Below are 15,678 nucleotides of genomic sequence, written 5' to 3' on the forward strand. Positions count from 1 at the left end.
GCCACTTTCCTACTTGCTTTCACTTTTAAAAAAAGTTTCTAGCCCATAAGATTTTGAAGGGAACCTTTCCAATGTGAATCAAGTATAAACTGATGTTCTAGCATCTGCCTGAATGCAGACTGACCAATCTCTGTGCCTCTACTGCTCCTCAGCATCTTCTACACTATGAGTTTAGGTCAAATTTAGCAGCGTTAAATCGAATTAACCCTGCACCCGTCCACACAACGAAACTATTTTTGTCGACATAAAGGGCTCTTAAAATCGATTTCTGTACTCCTCCCCGACGAGGGGAGTAGCGCTGAAATCGACATTGCCAGTTCGAATTAGGGTTAGTGTGGACACAATTCGACGGTATTTGCCTCCAGGAGCTATCCCACAGTGTACCATTGTGACCACTCTGGACAGCAATCTGAACTTGGATGCACTGGCCAGGTAGACAGGAAAAGCCCCGTGAACTTTTTAATTTCATTTCCTGTTTGCCCAGCGTGGAACGCTGATCAGCACAGGTGACCATGCAGTCCCAGAATCAAAAAAGAGCTCCAGCATGAACCGTACGGGAGATACTGAATCTGATCTCTGTATGGGGAGATGAATCTGTTCTATCAGAACTCCGTTCCAAAAGACGAAATGCCAAAACATTTGAAAAAAATCTCCAAAGCCATGATGGACAGAGGCCACAACAGGGACTCAACACAGTGCTGCGTGAAACTTAAGGAGCTGAGACAAGCATACCAGAAAGCCAAAGAATCAAATAGACGCTCATGGAGGGAGGGGCGACTGACGACTGTAGCTATCCCACAGTTCCCGCACTCTCTGAAAACCATTTGAATTCTGGGTTGAGCTCCCAATGCCTGAAGAGTCAAAAACATTGTCGCTGGTGGTTCAGGGTATATGTCGTAACCCCCTTCCCCCCCATGAAAGCAAAGGGAAAAAAATAGTTTCTCGCCTTTTTTCACTGTCACCGTATGTCTACTGGATGCTGCTGGCAGACGCGGTGCTGCAGCGCTACACAGCGGCATCCCCTTGCCTTGCCGACGGCAGACGGTGCAGTATGACTGGTAACCGTCATCATCGTCCCGTGGGTGCTCCTGGCTGGCCTCGGTGAGGTCAGTCGGGGGCGCCTGGACAAAAATGGGAATGACTCCAGGTCACTCTCTTCTTTAAGTTTTGTGTAATGGAGATTCAGTCCTGCCTGGAATATCATGCCATCTGGAGGCTTCTGCCTCAGGCTGCTCTCCCAGTCGGCAGCACCACGCGGTCGCACCTACCCCAGCCTACCCCTTGCTCCCAGGGCTCACAATCAGATACTTAGACCTCTACATTTTGCTGCAAATAAAAAAAATAAAGCTGCCGTTTAGAACTGTCCCCCAACATACATATCCTGGGACATTTTGTATTTTACCAGTGTCAACCAAAGCCCCACACACAAATGGAGATTCAGTCCTGCCTGTGCTTCTATCCTAGTGCTTATCACAGATTCCCATTTTCAGCTATAGGCTGAGCAAGTGCAGAATGGTGGTTCACTCTACTTCGCTGTAAGCCAACCGCCCTCCCCTCCCCCCTTTGATCTCTGCTTGCAGAGGCAATAAAGTCAGTGTTGTTTCAAATTCATGCATTCTTTATTACTTCATCACACAAATGGGGGGATAACTGCCAAGGTAGCCCAGGAGGGGTGGGGGAGGAGGGAAGCAACGGGTGGGCTTGTTGTAGGGGCACCCCCTAGAATGGCATGCAGCTCATCATTTCTGTGGGATGTCTGGTGCTCTGACCCGGAGCGGCCGTTTCCCTCTCTGGTTCTTTAGTAGACTTGCCTGATATTCTAGGCAGGACTGACTCTCCATTAGACAAAACTTAAAGAAGAGAATGACCTGGGGAGTCATTCCCATTTCTGTCCAGGCGCCCCCGACTGACCTCACCAAGGCTGGCCAGGAGCACCCATGACAGCAGCAGACGGTACAGTATGGCTGGTAACCGTCTTTGCCAACTTGCAAAGCAGCAGACGGTACAGTATGGCTGGTAACTGTCTTTGCTAACTTGCAAAGGCAAGGGGATGCTGCTGTGTAGCGCTGCAGTACCGCGTCTGTCAGCAGCATCCAGTAGACATATGGTGACGGTGAAAAAAGGCTGAACGGGCTCCATGGTTGCCGTGCTATGGCATCTGCCTGGGCAATCCAGGGAAAAGGGTGCGAAATGATTGTCTGCCATTGCTTTCACGGAGGGAGGATTGACTGACGACATTTATCCATAGCCACCCGTGACAAATTTTTGGCCCCATCAGGCATTGGGATCTCAACCCAGAATTCCAATGGGCGGGGGAGACTGTGGGAACTATGGGATAGCTACCCACAGTGCAATGCTCTGGAAGTCGACGCTAGCCTCGGTACATGGACGCACACTGCCGAATTAATGTGCTTAGTGTGGCCTCATGCACTCGACTTTATACAATCGGTTGCCAAAAATCGAATTCTGTAAATTTGGAGTAATCCCGTAGTGTAGACATACCCTAAGCTGCAGCAGAATAAAAATTGACCAGTCTATTCAGAATCCTTTGAAATTGATAGTTACATTCTAACTTTTGCTTCGGAAAAACAAGGAGCAGAAATAGGCAATGCAGCTAGTCACTGAAGAAGAGGACTCAAAAAATGAAGACAGACATTTCCTTTTAGCAGCCAGACTGTTAATACAAAAGGCAGAATCCAGAAAGAGCACCCAGAAGGGAATCCTGGTAGTTTGGGGAGGATGTGGAAAGATTTGGCATCTCACCTGGAATGGCTCCTGGACACTGCCACCCTACTGACCCTTCCATCTTTCATACTGGTTTTTCACTAGTATATTTAGTCCTCTGTCTATTGTGTCTGGTAAAAATTTCACACCCTATATTTGAGAGGGTGGATTTATGTGTTGAGTGTAGGTGGGCAGGAGAGAGAGATGGGGAAGATTTATGATATGTGTTAGAAAACAATTGGATGAAAGATTCTGGAGAAGAAAGGAGAAAAAATACTGGAGAAGGTAAAGAACAAGAAGTGAGGTTCTTACCCACGAAAGCTTATGCTCCCAATACTTCTGTTAGTCTTAAAGGTGCCACAGGACCCTCTGTTGCTTAATGTAGATAAAAAGATAAGTACATGGAAGCAGGAGAAAGAAAAACTCAAGACAACTCAGGAAAATATTCATCAGGATTCATCACAGGAGAAGGAACCCACAAAAGGGATAGGTAGTGAACCAACCCCACCCTCCCAATGAAATGCAAGTTTAAAACAACACGGAGTCTGGTGGCACCTTAAAGACTAACAGTTAGTCTTTAAGGTGCCACCAGACTCCTTGTTGTTTTTGTAGATACAGACTAACACGGCTACCCCCTGATACTTGATACCATGCAAGTTTAAAGTGCATTACAGAAAATGGATCAACAATGTTACAGTTAGATACAGAACACAGATAGACCTATTTTACTCTTTTAAACCACACGATGCATGCTTGGATAGAAATTTTTCATTTGAACTAGTAAATTTAGTTCTCAGGTTAGTAAAGCGTTGGGTAAATTTTTTAAGCTCTTACATAATCTTCTCCAGCCCATCCTCCCCACCTTCAAAAGTTTAAAATAATTTACAAGTTAGAAAAAGTGAGATAAGAACTCATTCTCTACTATTGCAGGACACTTACACTAACATTTCAAGTATGCATATTATTTGTAGCACTGGTTTTTTCAGTTTTATTAAATTTCAAATAATGGGGCAGATTCATTGAACTGGTAGAGGGGACATGCAAGTTCTATATCCTTGCTTCAACTAGAACTCTTCTGCTAAAAGAAGGCAGATGATATACCACAACCTGTCATCCCTATGGGTTTTGACCAAAGGAGGATAGCTTTTAATGCCTACTGAGGGCTTCAGAGGAACAAAGGTGTTCAGATAAGCTGAATACAGCCATCCCCTGGCCATGACCACTTCAAAGCCAATGCAGCCTCTGCCACCACAAAACAGGGGGTTCAGCCTCAACTTCCTGCTCAAACTTCCCTTCCCACTTCTGCACTGCTGGAAGCAAGTGCAGACTGTGAGGTGAGGGGAATTTAACCCAGTATTAGTTTCTTTATTGTAAATAAATAAAATCTTTAGTTGTAAATGCATACTATTTTATTAAAAATTAGTTATTAATCAAGTTCGTCACATCTAGTGTTATTTGGTAATCATTCATACGAAATAATTATCTAAAACAAGTAGATGGCCATATATAATGCTGTATATATAATCACATGGTACATTTAGACACTGATCTCAGTATGTATTTAATACACGTGTAAGCCCTTTGATTGGAACTTTATTTTATGATGTACAGCAATTATTATGCAATTTTTAATTGTTTCTTGGATAAAGAAATATGTGGTTATTATAGATACAGCACCAAGTGGTATTAGGCACTTCAGATAAATATACAATATAGCACTTCCCTGATGAGTTTATAATCTAATTTTAAATTTATAAAACTACAACAGTAAGGAGGATGAATTAGCAAGGGTAAGGGCTATAGTTTCAAGATTAAGCAGCTACTCAGCCGAGATATGTGCACGTCTTGATTCCATAAAAAAAAAAATTTTTAAAGGGCAAATTAACACTTCCTGTAGCAAGAGTCAAGTTAGTTTTAGGAGATACTTGAACAAAGAGGTTTTGTTCAGAAAAAAGGAATTGAGAAGGCATGACTTGTCTGAAAGCAGCATAAAAAAAAAGAGATCAGACAAATTGTCAAAGCATATACAATAAACAGGATTTTGTATTTTATATGGATTTATAATCCCATAGTCAGTTTTCAGAAAAAAAAAAAAAAAAAAAAAAACCTACTGTAAAGGCAGCTTCATGGACTTGTATGTTTCTCTCAGAATTAGGTCAAATCATATGTAGTCAGTCTACAAGAGGTTTTCCCCATAGCATTTAGAAGTCATGCAGCGTTCTTTTCTTCTCACATACCATCACCATCATAAGGTTCTGCAGGCCAGTTACATCTTCAGCAATACCTGTGCAAAGCAACTGCCCTCAATGCATTTGCACAGGTGAATACAACTAGAACTTAGTAAACAAGGCTTTTGATGCCCAAGAAGGAACAAAATTCCACTCCCTTTCTTAAAGTGCTGGCTCTCCATGGCTACCACGAATAAAAAGCAGTAAACTTACTTTAATCACTAAATTCAGTAGAGAGAGTTCTGAAAACACACAAGGAACATACCACTAACTTTACTGTCATAAAGCATGACTATTTAGAATCACTGTAAGATAGAAAGCAGAAAAACGACATTCACAACACTGTTTCCTGATATCTTATGGGGAAAAAAAAACACTAAGAGATTCAGTTAGCATCTTACAGTTCTATGCATCAACAAACTATTTCTGATGAATGAGCAAAACAAATACTATAATGCTTCGAAAGGCAAATGACCTAAAATCATGTCTGACACAAAATTATAGCTGCTTCTAAGTACAGCAATGAGACTGAGTGGAAGAAATAAAAATCCTCAGCACTTATTCCTTTTTAGATTTTAATATTAGAGAGAAAGTTGTATACATTTTACTAGCTCTAGGAGTTATAAGCCTGTCTATAGGCCCCTTATGTCTCTGTTTTCTTGTCCTAAAACTATCTCCCCACTCTTCAGAGTATTTATTAAGACATACTTCCTTCGGAAAGCCTTCTGACTATAGTCCAGAAATAGAATAATTTAAAGAAAAAACCCTTAAGATCATTCTACCACTTCTAGATTGGACCCCCCCAGTTGGTGCCTTAGTCTGCAAGACACCTGTCTTATTTTAGAATGCAAGCCTCTCTCAGGTGGAACTCAGCCCTCTCTCCAACAACTTTAAATAAATTATTTAACATATTGTCATTTTAAAAAGAATCACCAGATTTCCGTTTTGTGTTTTTGTGACAGGTCTGCCGTGCTTTCTTGGTGTCTTGCCCTATTCCCCAATTAACAGTCCAAAACTTTGATTAACCTTGGGCAATAGATTACTATATGACAACTATACCTGGAGCAGCTATACTTAGTGCATGGCTCAGGCACAAAAGAACTCTACCTGCTGAGATGGTGGCAGAGGGAAGTTAACTAGCGAGCCAGTTTGGCTTCATGTGTAAAGCACTTCTGAACTTGAACTCAGTACAACTGCTTGATTGTTGCAGACTCTGCAAAAGATGAAATCAAAAAAGATAAAAGGCTACATTTTTGACTGTAAGGACTACTCCCTACTTGTGCAATCCTCTAAAAAGAGTTGTGTGCTTGCCTATCTGGGAATGCAGGTATGTTTGTATGACTAACATTTTGCAAAATTCTATATTCCACAAAGGACAAATAAAATGCAATTAGTTTTATTATTAATCTTAATAAAGAATAGGGCAAACAGCCTTAGCACCAAAGATGGTAAGTTTTGAAACACTTGTCTGATGCCAGTTATCAGTCACACGAGATTGCTACTTCATAGATTTTACGGCCAGAAGCAATCATTAAGTTTATCTAGTCTGCCCTCCTGCATAACAACCACCACTGATTTCACACAGCGATTCCTGCATCTAGTTCAAAAACTTGAATAAGAACATATCTTTTAGTAAGATTTCCAATCATGAATAAAAGATTCCAAGTTATGAAGAATTTACCACAGCCCCTGGGTATATGTTCTAGTAATTACTCTTAAAAATTTGCATTGTATTTCCAGTTTGAATTTGTGTAGTTTCAATTTCCAGACACTGGACTTTGTTAAGCATTTATCTGCAGCATTAAAGAACCTTCAAGTGCCCTATCTTTGCCCTGTATATGCAGGTAGCCACGCACTGCTTGTGGCTGCTAGGGGATATGGAGCACAGGGATGGTAAAAACGAAGGGGGAAAACGTATCCTTTAAGACGGTACCCTCTCTCAGAAAAGTTCTGTGAAGCTAAATCAGAGGTTAAGAAACAAGGATGAGAGGGAAGCAGTCTGACCTAGAGAAGTAATGAGACACTGCACAAGCATAAGAATAACTATGCACCTGTGTTTATACTTATAAATGCAAAGATCTACATTAATGCACGATGGTTGACATTTTTAGCTGCACAACCAAAACCACAGCTACACACACCCTCTTGCACATATGATATACATTATTTCTGCAGAGGGTGTTAAGTTTAATACTTTAATTCATGCATGTTGTGGCAATTTTGCTGGAAAAACATCTAAATTTGTGACCTTTGCCTAATTATAGATGTCAATCATAACATCTTGTTGAAACTTTGTTTCTGTGGTTTCTACACATACATTTGTAGGTGCTCATATTGGAATGAACAAGCATATTTAAATACAAACTGAACAGATGAAATCCTGTATCTAGTGATCAAGCACTGAAGTGCAGGTGCAATGCATTGTTTAATTTTACACATATGCATGCATATCTGGGGATCTGATCATTATTTTGTACTACTGTAGCACCTAGAGGCCCCAACTGGGCCCCCATTTTTCAATGCACTAAGTCTCTGTCCCAAAAGAGCTTCCAACCTAAATAAACAAGACATACAACAGAGAGGAGAAGGATACACCATACATATGTGCAAACAGCAGGATGATCAGTCCCCTTAAGTCCATCCTATGTGTTAAAAGTTAGGAAAATTAACCTCCCTTCTACTTTCAGGCACTTAACTTCAGTATCATTAAACCATGCTTCATTAAACAATCAAAAACATTCAGACTCATTGGAATCTAGCGTGTTTTTTCCCTATTTTCCCCTCTATTTGAGTTTTAGAGCATCAGAAATCATAGGCCTTTTTTACCAGGTAACTGAGTAATACAAAGCAGGGAGGAAAAAGAATTCAATGCTTTTCATTAACCTTTAAAAAGCCAATTTTGAGCTAGAAGTAACAATGAGATATCTAAGCCCCCAAGTAACTTTCAGAATGTTATAAGGACATGTAAACAAGGGCTTAAATCTGAAGAGCTATCTCAAATAGTTGCCAGAATGTACCTTTTAGCAACACAAAAGCAAATGTGTACTGATAACTGCCCAATGATCATATCTGTCAATATACTCGCTGTTTTACAGTTATTGAATTAGAATGAAGAAGACTGTGTAAAGAAAAAAAGATTGGCTCTTCAAGATTGTTTTGAGATAATTTGTAGAGGACAATGAATCACCAATTTCTCATCTATATTTGCCAGTTAAAAACAGAAGTATTTTCCAAATGTCAGCACACATGAAACTAAGATATATAATCCATGGGCTCCAAACGAGCATGCTTGTCAAAACCCTCTCAAGGGCTGATGACAATAGTGACTCAGCTAAAACAGAGTGTTTTGAGTATTGCAATGCACTGTGGTTGTGGTAAACAAAGCATACTTTAAAAAAACTACCTCATTGGTTACTGAGCTGTCACTCAAAACTGTTATGCTTCTCCACAGCACATAAACATACCCACCTTTGGAGTGGGGGGGAGGGGACGGACGGACTACTGATTCTATAAGAGACATACTTCTAAGCCACTCAAATTTACCTTAACTGTAAGTATGATTGGCAAAACTAAAGATAATTTTAGCACCTACATAAAGTTTTTTTTAAAATGTTGCAACAGATACCAGTAGTTCGATGAACAACTTGAACCAAGATCTTTTGTTAAATATTTTTGTACTGACCATTACTTCTGCTAAGATTTTGTACTAAAAAGCAGTAAGCTTACTAATTAGAAATTTAGCCAACAATATACCTTATATTTGCTTTAAAAAAAAAAACATTTGACAGGATTTATTTTATAGTAGTGCTTAGAACAATTGTTTTGCCTTTGGCAAACAAAAAAAATTGTTTTCTATTGATTATATTCCCGCCACTTATCCATAATTGTTTGTTGCATACTCTTTATATACACGTGGTACTGAGAGGTATTTCAACACGAAAATATTCAGACATACTATATATCCAGTCATAGGTACTTTCATAATTACAGCGTATACACAAAAAAGGTTAAAGACATTAGTTTTCAAAGTCACGTTAGAAAAATCTAAGAATTTAGGTTGCCCATGCAACCTTAATTCTGCCCTCTTGTGTGTATGCATTACAATACAGTCTTTGATTACATGATCACATACTATTTTTAACAGGACCATTGCCTCATTCAGTGCAGAGAGGATGGACTATGCTCACAGAATGAGGCAGCTGTTCAATACTTCTTTTTATCCTGTAGTAGTGGCTCCTGCATACCATCCAAAGCCTTCAATGAACACAGAATTATTAATTTCCTCATGGTCTTTTCTAGGGTATTCATCATTGTAGTATCTGACTGACTGCCTCACTAACAAATGAATTTATCTCCACTGTGAGATAAGAGCATTATCCCCAGATGGGGAAAATAAGACAGAGATTTGCCTAACGCCATACAGACAGAATTAGGATTCCTAACCCTATACTCATACCTCCAAACCACACTGTATTACTGACAGAGTGCAAAGCATCCACTTTATTTGCAGTGTGAGCACTCAACACTTCTGCTTATCGGGCTCCAAGTGTTTCAAGTTGAGCACCCAGAATATAAGAAACACATAAGAAGCCCCCTGCCAAAATTTTGGTTTATGTGACTTGTGTAACATCACATAGGAAGTTTGAAACAGAGGCAGTGAGAAAACTGTGCTTTCATGCGGCATTCACCTGCCTTGAACATGAGACCATCCTCTTTCTTCTTGCAGTCTCTTCCTTTCTTCTCTAAATACCTTTCCTCTTCTGCAACAAATGAGGCAGAGATCACACAAAAAGCCTTACACAAGCCTGATTCATTCTTGTACACTGAATAAAGGAATGCTCTTGTAAAAAAAAAAAAGTATGTGATCATCTAATTAAAGACTATCATAATGCATACACACAAGAAGGCGGAATTAAAATTGCACAGGCAGCCTAAATTTAGACATTTTTTTAACTTTCAGCTGTTTGACTTCACAACCTAAATAATATTCTTTTAACAGTTTTGTGTGTGTAATTTATCACTTTTTTTTTTAAAGTAAAAACAAAAGTATATGCAAATATGACAATCCCACTATTGTACATCATCTGCAGAGTTTGAACCCTAAACCTTCAAATCTGCAACACAGGTTGAGTTACAGGATTAGTTATATTACCTGACAGTGACAGAAGGTAGTTATCCTGGGTTATGTAGGGGACTGGGCTATGTTCTGGGCCCAGAGAAAGGGAAGGGAACCCAGCCCAGCCCACCTCTCCTTTTCCTCACTTCCTGGGGGAGGTTATCTGCTCCCTGGGCTCCCAATGCAGGATGTGCTGTTGCTGCTTATTTGACGTGTTAATAATACAAACAACAGAAGAGAAATGCGGATTTGAAAAGTTTCTCAGACAAATCTGAATGGAATTTCAGGGGACAAAGAAAAAACACTTCTCCAGTCCTACAGCTTTCTCCCTACCAAATTTCAAAGGTGTTACAGCGTCTCAAAAATAGACCGCATGATTTTTTTTACAGCTAAAAGTTTTAGGCAAAGTCACTGCCCGCCCCCCTATATTTATGTTTGTTATTCTTTAATTATCATAGAATCGTAGGACTGGAAGGGACCTCGAAAGGTCATCTAGTCCAGTTCCCTGCACTCATGGCAAGACTAAGTATTATCAGTGTTCAGCTATACCATCTCCTTTATGTTTATATAGGAACAAGTTGCCTCCTCTTTTTTTATTTCAATGGATTAAGCAACTCAGGGACCAAGTCCCCTCTTAGACAGTTGGAACTGTGACTTACAATACACACACAGGATCAGAAAAACCTTTCAGCAATAACTAGGAATTATTTGCTCCCCTTGTCTATGAATAAAAGAGGAAGACTGCACTGTGGAGCAGGGGCTGACTTGTTGTATCTGGATCACACCTAGCGAAATAGGATCCTGACCCTACTCTTTCGGGGCCACTGTAATGCATATGTTTATTAATATTAACAATAGCAGCAACGCGGAGGCTAAACAGAGAGGGAAAGCGGCCATATGGTGAACGTCTCCTCCACATAGCCATTGTGTGCTCCGCAAGAAACCTACCCAGGCAGTGGCCCATAAAGGGAAAAGGGGTGGGGAGCTAGAGAGCTAGAGAGCTGGTTCGCCAGCCACCCTAAATGGCATGTTACCACCACAGACACCCAGCCGCAGGCTGAGATCGGTATTAAAACCCAGTAGCCAAGGGAGGGGTGACACGATCGCCCACTCCCCCCCGGGCGGGCCTGCACGGGCCGGGCTAGGAGAACCCCTCTGTGCAGCGAGAGAGCCCCCGCTCCGGGGCAGCCGGGAAGGGCGGCGGGCAGCCACCCAAGCAGCCAGGGCCCGGGTTATTCCTCCCCCGGATCGTGGGGAGGAGGGGAAACACCCACCACCCGGACTCTCCTATGGGTCGCCGAGCTTCTCGCGGCTGCGGCCTCTCACCCCACAGCACCTGAACTTTCACCGCTTCCTAGCCAGCAAGCGGCTGTTCCCGGCCCCAGGCCCGGACTAGAGACCCCGCCCCCCTCTGACCCTGGCGGCGCCGACCGGGAAGATGCGGACTGAGGAGAAAACCCCTCCCGGCCCCGGTCACTCACCGTCCGCGCGGCGGCTCTGCCTCGGGCAGGGCTCCGTGCGGCCCCGCTGCCGGCCGCTCCTGCCTCCAACCGCCGCGCGAGCGGGCGGGCACGCGCGCGGGGAGGGAGGGAGAGAGAGCGAGCGAGTCCCTCCGGATTCAATCCGGTTCCGGGATGGCAGGAGACGAGAGTGCGCGCGCCGACTCCCCCCCGGGACTGGCGCTGCCAGCGGCGTCTTTCTCCCCCGGGTTCCATGCAGTGGGGGCGGGTCGGGGCGGGTCGCCAGTGACGCTATGACGCACGCCGGAGGAGGGGCGGGGAAAAAAGGGACGGATGGAACTTCCCACTGGATAAGCTGAGCGTGTGTGCGTCAAGTACCCGGATGTTAGTCCGCCCCCTTTGGGGGGCGCTCTGGGGACGCTGAGCTCAGTCCCCGCCCCGGCTCTTGCTGGGACTTGGGACAGCCCCAGACAAGGGCGGTTTGCACTGGGGGGTGATGGTAGTGGGGGTGGGGCAGGCTTAGGTTCGTCACAACGGGGGAGCTCAGTCCCCGTCCCGGGCCGTTGTCACCCCGCGAGGGCGCTGCTCCCCGCGGTGCCGAGCGCAGCGGGCCCCGCGTTCTTCCGGAGCCGGACGCCGGCTGCAGAGGGGCGGGGGCCCCCGGGCTGTGTGCGTGGGGCCGGCCCCCTGGAGAGAGCTGTGTTCGTGTTAAATGCTGGCTCGTGTTTTACACGGGCACGTTGGTCGGTGTGACCATGTATGAGCCCAGGGAAAAGAAAACGTTTTAAAAATAACTTATTGTCACTTTAAATCTGTTCCAAAAGTAGGAGGTGAAGTAGCTGGAATGAATTAAATTCTGCCCCCAGGGGGAGCAGAGTGGGCCTGTAATCCGCTACCAAAGGCACACTTATCTCATGCCTAACTTCTGCATGTGTTTGTCAAAACCGTTCTTCAAATTCTCTGGTCATCACTCACGCCAACTTTTACTGAAGGGTCAAATCCAGAGAAATTCTGAACGCCTGCAGTGAGCTGTGGATGCTGAGTATCTCTCAGGATTTAGCTCATAGCTAATAAGCGCATTATAAGAACTACAGACTTGGACCCATGGATTTTTATTTAGAACATAAGGACTTCTTACTTTTTCTCGTTCTAAGAATAACACACAGAGAAGACATGAAACTGAAAACAGGGTATAATAATAGGAAACACTGCCAGCTTTACCTATAATGAATATTTGCAAGTTTGCTAACGTTTACAAAAAGCCTTGATCCTGCATTCAGATTCCTGTGGAGAGATCTTTGTTCCTGCATAGATCTGATTACAGGATCAGGACACAAGTATCCTGCATGTTAAGCTCAAGAAGATAGCAAGGGCTGGCTCCATGCCTATCTACAAAAGCAAAAAAAAAAAAAAAAAAAAAAAATCCTTTAAACTATGCAGCAGACAACTAAAGAGATTCCCAAGGAGTTGAAGAAGTCCAACTCTCACTTATTGGCCCTGTATCTTTATTTGGGCTGGTGCACCCGATGGGAGGTTTTGTAGTCCTACTATCTCCAACTGGGAATGTGAACTGAATTCCATGTCCAGTTTGAGATCAACCTGGCTAAACATTGTTAATTCTTTAGTACTGTGTACATTTGTGTACAGCAGTGATTTTCAACCTTTTTTCATTTGCAGACCCCTAAAAATTTTCAAATGGAGTTGCGGCACACTTTTGAAATCCTAGACATAGACTGCAGACCCCAGGTTGAAAACCACTGTTACATGGTAACAACTTTTTGCGAACCTCTTAGACAAAGTCTGCAGACCCCCAGGCGTCCACAGACCACAGCTTGAAAAACACTGGTGTACAGAACTTATGCTTCCACGTTCCAGTGTGCTATGGCAGGACTTTTATTGTGATACTGGGCCTCCTTGTTCTAATTACTTTTTTTGAGTAGGGAGAATAATTTTCAAGTACATGGACTTTTTTGTTCATGCCCTTGGCTGATCTCACCCGTAGATGTTCAGTCCCCGAGGGGAGAATCCACCCTTGCATCAATACATTAGTAGACTTGCTCATACTCAGTGAGCTCTCGTCCTTTACTCCACCAATCAACATAATTTCCATGAGCATGGCTGCCATTTAGGGTGATCAGGCTGGGTGGAATCACACAGTTGGCATTCTGTGGTTACTAAAGAAGAGGTGGTACTCTGTCAGCACAGTATGCAGTGGATACCACTGCTTCATGGTCCAAAAGGCCTGTGAGGGTTCTGTGAGTAAGCAACTGTGGAGGCAATTTTCTGCTGGCTCAGGTCCAAAATGAATGAAACTTCATTCTGGTTACTTATAAAGGGAAACTGAGTATCTATGCTTACACCAGTATTGTTTTGCATGTGGAACTCCTATTAAAGTCAGTGGGAGGTTGGGGTGTGAATTATGCAAAATCTAATTGAGTCTCAGGCCAAATGCCATCCAGTTCTTTCTACAAGTCTGAAATAAAAACTCTGATCAAGTGTCAAGCTGTTCAGTTGTGTGTGCAGGCTCTGAGAAACTCCTGCAAATTAGTAATTATGAGTAAAATGTTAGAAGTTTCCAAGTCTACAAATAGATTCAAATTATTTGCCAAGAACCAGTCTTCTTACATGTCAATTGTTCCCATAAATTTTAAAACTCTATCTCAAGTTGCAAGTAGATATAAATACCCAAGTTCAGAATAGTTTTTATCTTGCAAGAATTTGTGCATGGGAATTGTGTGTACACCAAAAATATTTAAAGTTTTGGTGAGTGCTGTAAATATGAAAATAAGTACAAATGCTTTCAACACACATTTACAACAGATTTACAAGTATGTAAGCATTTCTATTTAGCAGGATTTAAAAATCAAAAGTTTTGGTATCGAATTCTGCCTGCAGATCTGTACATGCAAATTCCACTGTTTGTATGCACAGATCTCAGAGAGGAATATATATATAAACAACAGAGACCTCATACCAAGTTCAAAATACACATCAAGGGCCAACTTTTCAAACAAAGGCACACTGGAAGATTTGCCCCCTTCCCCCCATTTTTTTTAAATCCCACATGGTGGCACTTCATAATCCTTTCCAGCAAGGATTATTAAAAACATCAAACAGTAAAACGGGGGTTCATTTTGTAATGTCGTAGGATAGCAACAATACTAATACTAAGCCTCACAGCATTTGGCATACTGACATTATAAGAGAAGTGGTTTGAGAAGCTCTGATGACCTGTTAGATTTCTCTTACTGTTGCCTCAATGCATTCTGCCTTTAATCATGAAAGACCTGTTTGCTTATAGGAAGAAATAGTATTTTAACCCTCTTCTACATTACCATTATGACTGAGTCAAGGTCCCTGCTTTCAACACAATTATTCCCATACCCAGTTATAATAGTTAAAACTTTTAATGTAGACAGCAAACTGCCAACTGGATTTCTATAGCAAATCGTGGCCTGTCCAGTGTTTTAACATTGTTACAGGGATGGGATTAGGTCTAGACTACTAATTTTGATCATGATGTAACTATATCCCTTGAGTCTGTCAAAAAGTGTCAAGTAGCAAGATACAAAGGATTAATGCTCATCTCAAAGAATGCAGAAATTTAGTTTCTTCATGTACTTCAAAATAAAATGTGCCAATGAATGAAACTTGTCTATTGAATTGGAAGAGTAGAACATTGATGACTTTGATGATCCTGCAAATTATACTTTTGATACCATCATAGTCACTGAAACAGTAGTAGTTTAAGTGTCCATTCCATGACTTCTACCAGTGACTCAGAATCAACTTCAGTCAGAAAGGGTCTGTTTATCTTTGAGGCACTAGCCCATTGGTGATTATGCCAAAACAATTGGGGTGGCCTTTTTCGGTGGAGTAGGAGGAGGGTTTTTTAGGTTGGGGAAAATGACAAGTCTGTGGTAAATTAAAATACTCCAGAAAACGTAAGTTCTCAGCATGCATTATTTTACCAATCCATAATAAACAATACTGTTTATTATGATGAACAGAAAAGTGTAACCTCATTAATCTGTGGCCTTCAATTGAATCAAAAATAAAAATCATAAACATGTATAAAATAAATGTTAATCTGAGATCGGCACCCTATTAGGCCTCATGACCCTTGCTGTGACTCGGATCAAATATTGTA

The sequence above is a fragment of the Emys orbicularis genome, chromosome 3, assembly GCF_028017835.1.
Source record: "Emys orbicularis isolate rEmyOrb1 chromosome 3, rEmyOrb1.hap1, whole genome shotgun sequence".
NCBI classification, from domain to species: domain Eukaryota; kingdom Metazoa; phylum Chordata; order Testudines; family Emydidae; genus Emys; species Emys orbicularis.